General features: G+C 49.7%; 1 long non-coding RNA gene across 1 annotated transcript; it reads right to left on the bottom strand.

The window, feature by feature from the left end:
- Nucleotides 1–460: 460 nt before the first annotated feature.
- Nucleotides 461–3,669, bottom strand: LOC134494189 (uncharacterized). The gene is made up of 2 exons (XR_010067648.1): nt 1,135–3,669; nt 461–732 (listed from the first exon to the last, which is right to left on the bottom strand). It is a non-coding gene; the product is annotated as an uncharacterized LOC134494189 (long non-coding RNA).
- Nucleotides 3,670–6,403: the final 2,734 nt, after the last annotated feature.

Genomic DNA, 6,403 nt, shown 5'->3' with positions numbered 1-6,403 from the left:
CTCTTGGCCCAACCTACCCTACAAGGCTGTTGATGATGGGATAAAATGGAGGCTCCTCTGGAAGCTTCCTTGAGCGGCCCGTAACAACCATTACCCTATCCCAGCATGACTGAAAAACATAAGCAAGTCCAGGGAGCTTTCTTGTTTCAAGCCCAGGCATTTAGCCAAGTGTGAACCTGGCTTGATACACCCATTGCTTGTGAGAAGCCATGCAACTGCAGGGGGTGGGAAGGAGAGGGGGAGAGAGAGAGAAAATTTCTCTGTGCTAAAACTGAGTATCTATGGAATTTTTCTTATCCGGAAAGACAAACTGTTAGGGAATGGATAATTCCTGACAATTAATAAATAATTTCATATTTAAGTAACCCATGCAGATTAACTACCTCAATTAATAACTGTAGATTTCTTCAAATTCTAAAAGTTCTCCTGACACCTATTGGTGAAAAATATCCAAATAGAATAGTATAAAACATTCATCTTTATTTTGTAAATCCAGAAATCTATAGACATTTACTGGTAAAATAGATTAGTATTTAATTCTATATGAAATGGGAAAACACATATAAATTACATATACTTGGTTTTGAATTAAGTTTTTTTAGGCACCAGTAAAGAGGTTTTGGAGTTGGGTGAAGAAGTATGGAAAACTCAAAGACGGGGTTGACCAATCCAGCCCACATCACCCAGGCCCAAAGCTAATTATGAAATTTGCCTACACTGAATCTGGATCACCTTTTGTAATGAATGCCTACTCTAAAACACCATCAGACTCAGAAGCAGATTCACAAAGATATCTGATTTATTAAAAAATAGTATGCAGGATCACAAAGAAAGCTGAGAATGGGAAAAGCATGCCAAATGCAAACTAAAAAACCCTCAGTACAAATGAGATCCCTCCCCCCGTAGAATCTTCCCAAGCTCACAATCCCAGGTGCTCCTAACGGCTTCTGATGGTCTGCGGGAAAAGTCCTTGAGCAGAGCACATAACCCAAACACATTCCATTGAAATGAACATAGATACAGAGCTTGGCACAAGGTTTCACAGCAGCTCCCTCCCAACAGAAACGCGCATCAGCACCATGGCATGTGAAATGTTACGATGTACAGTGCACATTGAAACAGTGAACATGACACCTTTCTGCAGTGGTTTCCTTCCTATCCCTATCCAGATGTTTTGCCAGTCATTCACAATTCACAGTGCTCTCAGCAAGGAACTTAGGTAACCTTATTGTGAGTCTGTGGCAGAATCACACCACCAGATCTAGTTGTTGGATGACGGAGAACACTGAAGATGGAGGCAAATAAGCAAACAGCAAATCAGTAAATTTACAGTTCCTGCAGCCACTGGCTTTTCAAGTCTTTGAAAAGAAGTCGAAAAAGGTACTTTGCATCTGCCACCGAGTCTTCAAAGCAGCTACATACCCCCTGCAGCTGCCCCATGATCTTAAGAAAAAGTGTGACTGCTTTAAAGGATGGCAGGTAGGCACTGAAGTTCACACTTTTGTGCACTCCAAAGCACCTTTTTGGAATCAAACCTGAAGCACTGCACATCCTTATCATCTAGTCCTCTTCTCTGTTACTCTGTAATTTTTTGTCTAAAAATGAAAATATAGCTACAAAACCGGTTCACTCCCCAAAGAGTTCACAGCCTAAATAGAATTTAAATCCAAAAGTGAAAAGCAAGATTCATAGCTGATTCATAGCAAGAGTCAGAATTATAAATGCAAGATTCATAACTATTGGGCCTCCCAATAGTTGTTTGTCTGAGAGCTGGTTTGTGCAGCTATGCATACTAAAGATAAGCAAATGGAGTAAGTGTCCTCTAATTCAGGAAGATTTGTTGGGTACTTAATCATCCTCCTTTATTAGGACAAATGTGGTCCTTTGAAGGCAAGGCTTTGCATCTATAATAGCCTTTTTAAAAAATCTGCTCCTTTAGGAACAATTTCTGTGACCTTTACAAATGGTGCTATAAAATTCCTTATTTCTTTGAATCATAGCTATTGATGATGATGCCATGCATACATTTTTATTATTATTATTAAATGTGCAAATATCCCCATTCTGTCACCACCAGCATCTTAGGGACCCATTTATTCCTGAGAAATATGGGGAAAATATTTGGCTTCTAAGGAGCAAAAATTTAGCACTTACTTTCAAAAACAAGTTGGCTATTTTTTCCCCCTTTAAATCAAAATAGAAAACCTTGCCCCTTTTTTAAGTAGAAGGGTATTAGGCATGATGCTACATCATGCTGTAGGATTTTCTCAGGGCATATTTTGGGGTTGCAGGGAGGCAGTTGCATTGGCCATACAGGTACAATTCTGCTTTGAACAAAACCTTCATTAAGATGTTTGTGTGGTCTCAAGCTCCTTGTTTTCCAATCCAAATATCCCTTGCACAAGACAGGCCAGGCACATCAGCTAAGAACCTAGGATTGTTTTCTCCATTCCTACTGCAATTGCAAATTCCCCACAGTTCTATTTCAGATTTAGGAAGATAGGCAGGAAAGATTTATGTAAAATTACTTTTCTAGAGCCTATTCTCACCTTTATTGAAATAGAGATTCCATCTCTCTGATTTGCTTCACCCTCACCAGCTCTCATCTATTATGGCTTTGACACATTGCCCCTGCAAATTACAACGAAGAAGAGCGGTCCTGGACAAGAAGAAAATTCTGCAGTGTAGCTTTAAGGGGAGCAGTCTTACATATGAGAAAAGAGAGGAGTCATGAGACTGACTTGGCTAGCACTCTCCCTTTTGGCTGTGTGCCCATCACAATGTCTACCATTTTTAGGAATGTTCCACATGATCTGGATGGAGATTCAGGGTAACCCCAGAATTAAAATAATGGACCTGTAGTAAAAACAACTATGGATCCCCCTTGCCATTGTGATTAAGATATAATTTCCCTATTAACAAGAACAGTGATGGAGTTTTCTTTTGTTTTATTAAGAGATTACTGGTGCTCTTTGTATAGCAATTTATTAGGGATATGCAGCACTTTGGAGCCCCAGAAGGGCTTCTGAAAAGGCAGAGGGACCTCCATAAAGAAGCAGTATGGTAGCTGTGCAATCCCAGGAAAATACTCAGTTGAGTTTAGGAGGCATCAGTAGGATCTGACATGGTACCTCTGAACAGGTGTGGCCACTCGCTAAGCAGACAGACCTCATTAACATTCAGATGGGAGACCTCTAGGGAATATTAGGGCTGGAGGCTACCCTGGGAAATTGAAAAGCTTCCTATGGCAAATCATTTCTGTATTCCTGCCAAGAAAACTACATAGGCATGCCCATGAAGTCACTTGAAGGGAAGTTTCATTTGCCTTATTCTCTAAGGAGTTCAGTACAACATACTATATATAGATTTTCCGTACTTGCATTTTTATTATCACAATAACTATAAAACAGATTATGCTGAGAGCCAGTGTGGTGTAGTTGTTAAGGCACCAAGCTAGAAACCAAGCAACTGTGAGTTCTAGTCCCACCTTAGGCACAATGCCAGCTGGGTGACCTTGGAGACAATGGTAAAACATGTTTTCTAGGAAAATATGCCTAGGGACTAGTCCAGGCAGTCGCCAGGAGTCGACACTGACTTGAAGGTATATACCCACACACACACACACAGATTAGGCTGAGAAAGAGGGATTAGCCAGGATCAGTTCAAGCCCAATTGTCATGAGTGCCGTTGAGCTAAAGTCATCAGCGCAATGGCACTCATGACAATGACAAGGAAATAGGTGAAGGGGTACAAGTTAAGTAGCCATCAACCTACAACGACTAACGGCCAACAAACAATAGCCAAAGGAATCACGGAGCCACCCAAACCATCAGCGGCAATACAACGGGGATCGCCCAGCTGAAAGCAATCAGCAGAAGAATGGAAACCTGCCGATGGGCGATCCCGGAAACCCTCACCCACCGGCAGGGCAACGCATGGGACAAAGGGGGGTGACGTGACCGTGAGCGAGGGGGCGCTGACCGGCGCGGGGTATTTAAACCCCGCACCGGCGCGCTCCTGTCACTCTCAGCTTTTTTCTACCAACGTTGTACCTGCCCTGAAATAAACCAGAACCTGATTTGCAAACCAGCGTCTGAACGTTATTCAGAGGTAGGCAGCGCAAGACATAAAGCTGAGAGTCATAAACTCAGCCTCGCCGAGCCCCACCGGACGACAACGAGCCGCGGGAGGAGTAGACGGCGAGAAGACCAGCAAGATGAGGCCGGAACGGCGCGGGCAAGGAGGGCGAGCCGCGCGGCAAGAGACAGAGGAGGACCGACCAAGGCCAGAGGCACCGCGGACTCCCGGAGCCATGGACGCCCACCCAACCCGACCCGAGCCTCAGCTCCAACCCCAAGGGGAGATGGCGACGGAGGCAACCCGACCGCGGGAGGGAGCAGCACGACTTCCGAAACCAGCGGAGGACCCCGCGCCCCACATCGCACCCCAGCAACGGGCGTGGAGCGACAGCCCCACGGCGCTCGACACGGAGGAGGACGACGGAGACACCCATCAGACGGCGGAGGAAGCGGACCCGCGGCGGAGGGACGATGAACCCCACCGGCAACCCACCCCCGAGGACGCGCCAACGGAACCGGCCCCAGCGGCGGCGCGGGCTGTGGACGAGGAGGCACGAGCTGAACTCGCGGCCATGCGGGCTCAGCTGACGGAACTCCGGACCATGCTCCAGGCGCTTATGCCCCCCGCGCCACCCAACGACGTCCCCGCACAAGCCCACACCCCGAGCGAAGCATCGAACCCACACGGGCCAGCGGAGGGCCAGCAGACGGCACAGGCGGCCGACACCACACCCCGAGAAGCGAGAGGCGGGGCCGCACAAAACGCCCGGGCCCCAAAGGACTTTCCCATCTTCTTCGATGGGACCCCCACAAAACTCTCGTTTTTTGTGACCAACGCTAGGGAGTTCATGGGGAGGCACGGACACTCCTATGACTCCGAGGCCGACAAGATCGCCGCCGTGGCGATCAAACTCCAAGACAGGGCGGCGGACTGGTACGTCCAACTGTACGAGTCCAGCTCCCCCGCCCTCGCCACCTTCCCTGCTTTCATCAAAGAGATGAAAGACTACTTCGAAGACCCCCTAGCCAAAGTGCGGGCGAAAAGCGCACTCCAAAGACTTAAACAGGGCACCCGCACGGTCCCTGACTACGCCCTGGAGTTCAAAGCCCTCGCGGGGAAGGTCAGCGACTGGTCCGAGACCACCCTGCTAGAAATCTTCAAAAGGGGGCTCAACCGCGACGTTCTCCAATGGGCCCTCTACCGCGACGACCCAGAAACGTTACACGGGTGGATCCACCTCGCGGGGAAAGCCGAACACGCGCACCGCACCTTCCTCATGACAACCACGGAAGACACAAACGATGCCGGGAAAAAGGTACCCGCACCACACGGGGGGATGGCCGGCCCCATATACCCTAAAAAGAAGTTCAACCGGGAGCCCTGCGGGAGGTGTGGCAAATTAGGGCACAAGACGGCGGATTGCTTCGCCAACCGACCGCCGACCAGCGCGCCCAAGCCCACCCCGAAAATTAGCCCCAAACCACCCAACCCGGGGCCGCCGCCTCACCGCCGAATGACCGTGGCCACAGCGACACCGAAAGAGAGCTGGGACGCTTACTGGGGGGAAGAGGACAATCCCGACCCCGACCAGCCGGCGGGAAATGCTCCCCGCCTGCTCTGAGACGCGTGGCGAGGCAGGCGGTGGGACAGCAACGCGGACCACCTCAACGAAACGACAAAAGCTCCGTAATATTGGCAGCAATTCAACTCTCCACCGGAAACGGAGCCACCACGGCCGCGGCACTAGTGGACTCGGGGTGCTCAAAAAACCTCATCCACCCCGACCTAGTCGCCAAACTCGACCTCCGCTGCTTCCCCCTCCCCACGCCGCTGGCATTCCACCAGCTGGACGGCTCTACAGCGGGAGGGAAACCAGCCACGCTACAAACCGAGCCGGTCACCCTGCAAATGGGCACTCACACTGAGCGCACATCGTTCGTAGTCACGCACATCGGACGGCCCATTGCAGTCCTGGGGATGCCATGGCTCGCGAAAAACAACCCGCGGATCAACTGGGCGACCCGTACCTTCACATTCGGCGACGGCGAGTATCGAGCACCAGTTCCAGCCGGCAAAAGCAACCCCACGGTAGGACGAGCGGAGGCGACCACACAAGACAACGCCGCTAACCCAGCAGACCTACCAGAACAATACGCCGACTTCTCCGAGGTCTTCGGAGAGGCAGAGGCTGACCAACTACCCCCCCACCGCAAGACGGATTGCCGGATCGACCTACTGCCCGACGTCCCCTTACCTCGACCAAAAATCTATTCGATGACCCCGAAGGAGATGGCAACCCTCCGAGAGTTCATCGATAAAAACC

The sequence above is a fragment of the Candoia aspera genome, chromosome 3 (genome assembly GCF_035149785.1).
Source record: "Candoia aspera isolate rCanAsp1 chromosome 3, rCanAsp1.hap2, whole genome shotgun sequence".
NCBI classification, from domain to species: domain Eukaryota; kingdom Metazoa; phylum Chordata; class Lepidosauria; order Squamata; family Boidae; genus Candoia; species Candoia aspera.
The sequence above is the reverse complement of the archived record's forward strand: the minus strand, read 5'-3'. Positions and strand labels throughout refer to the sequence as shown.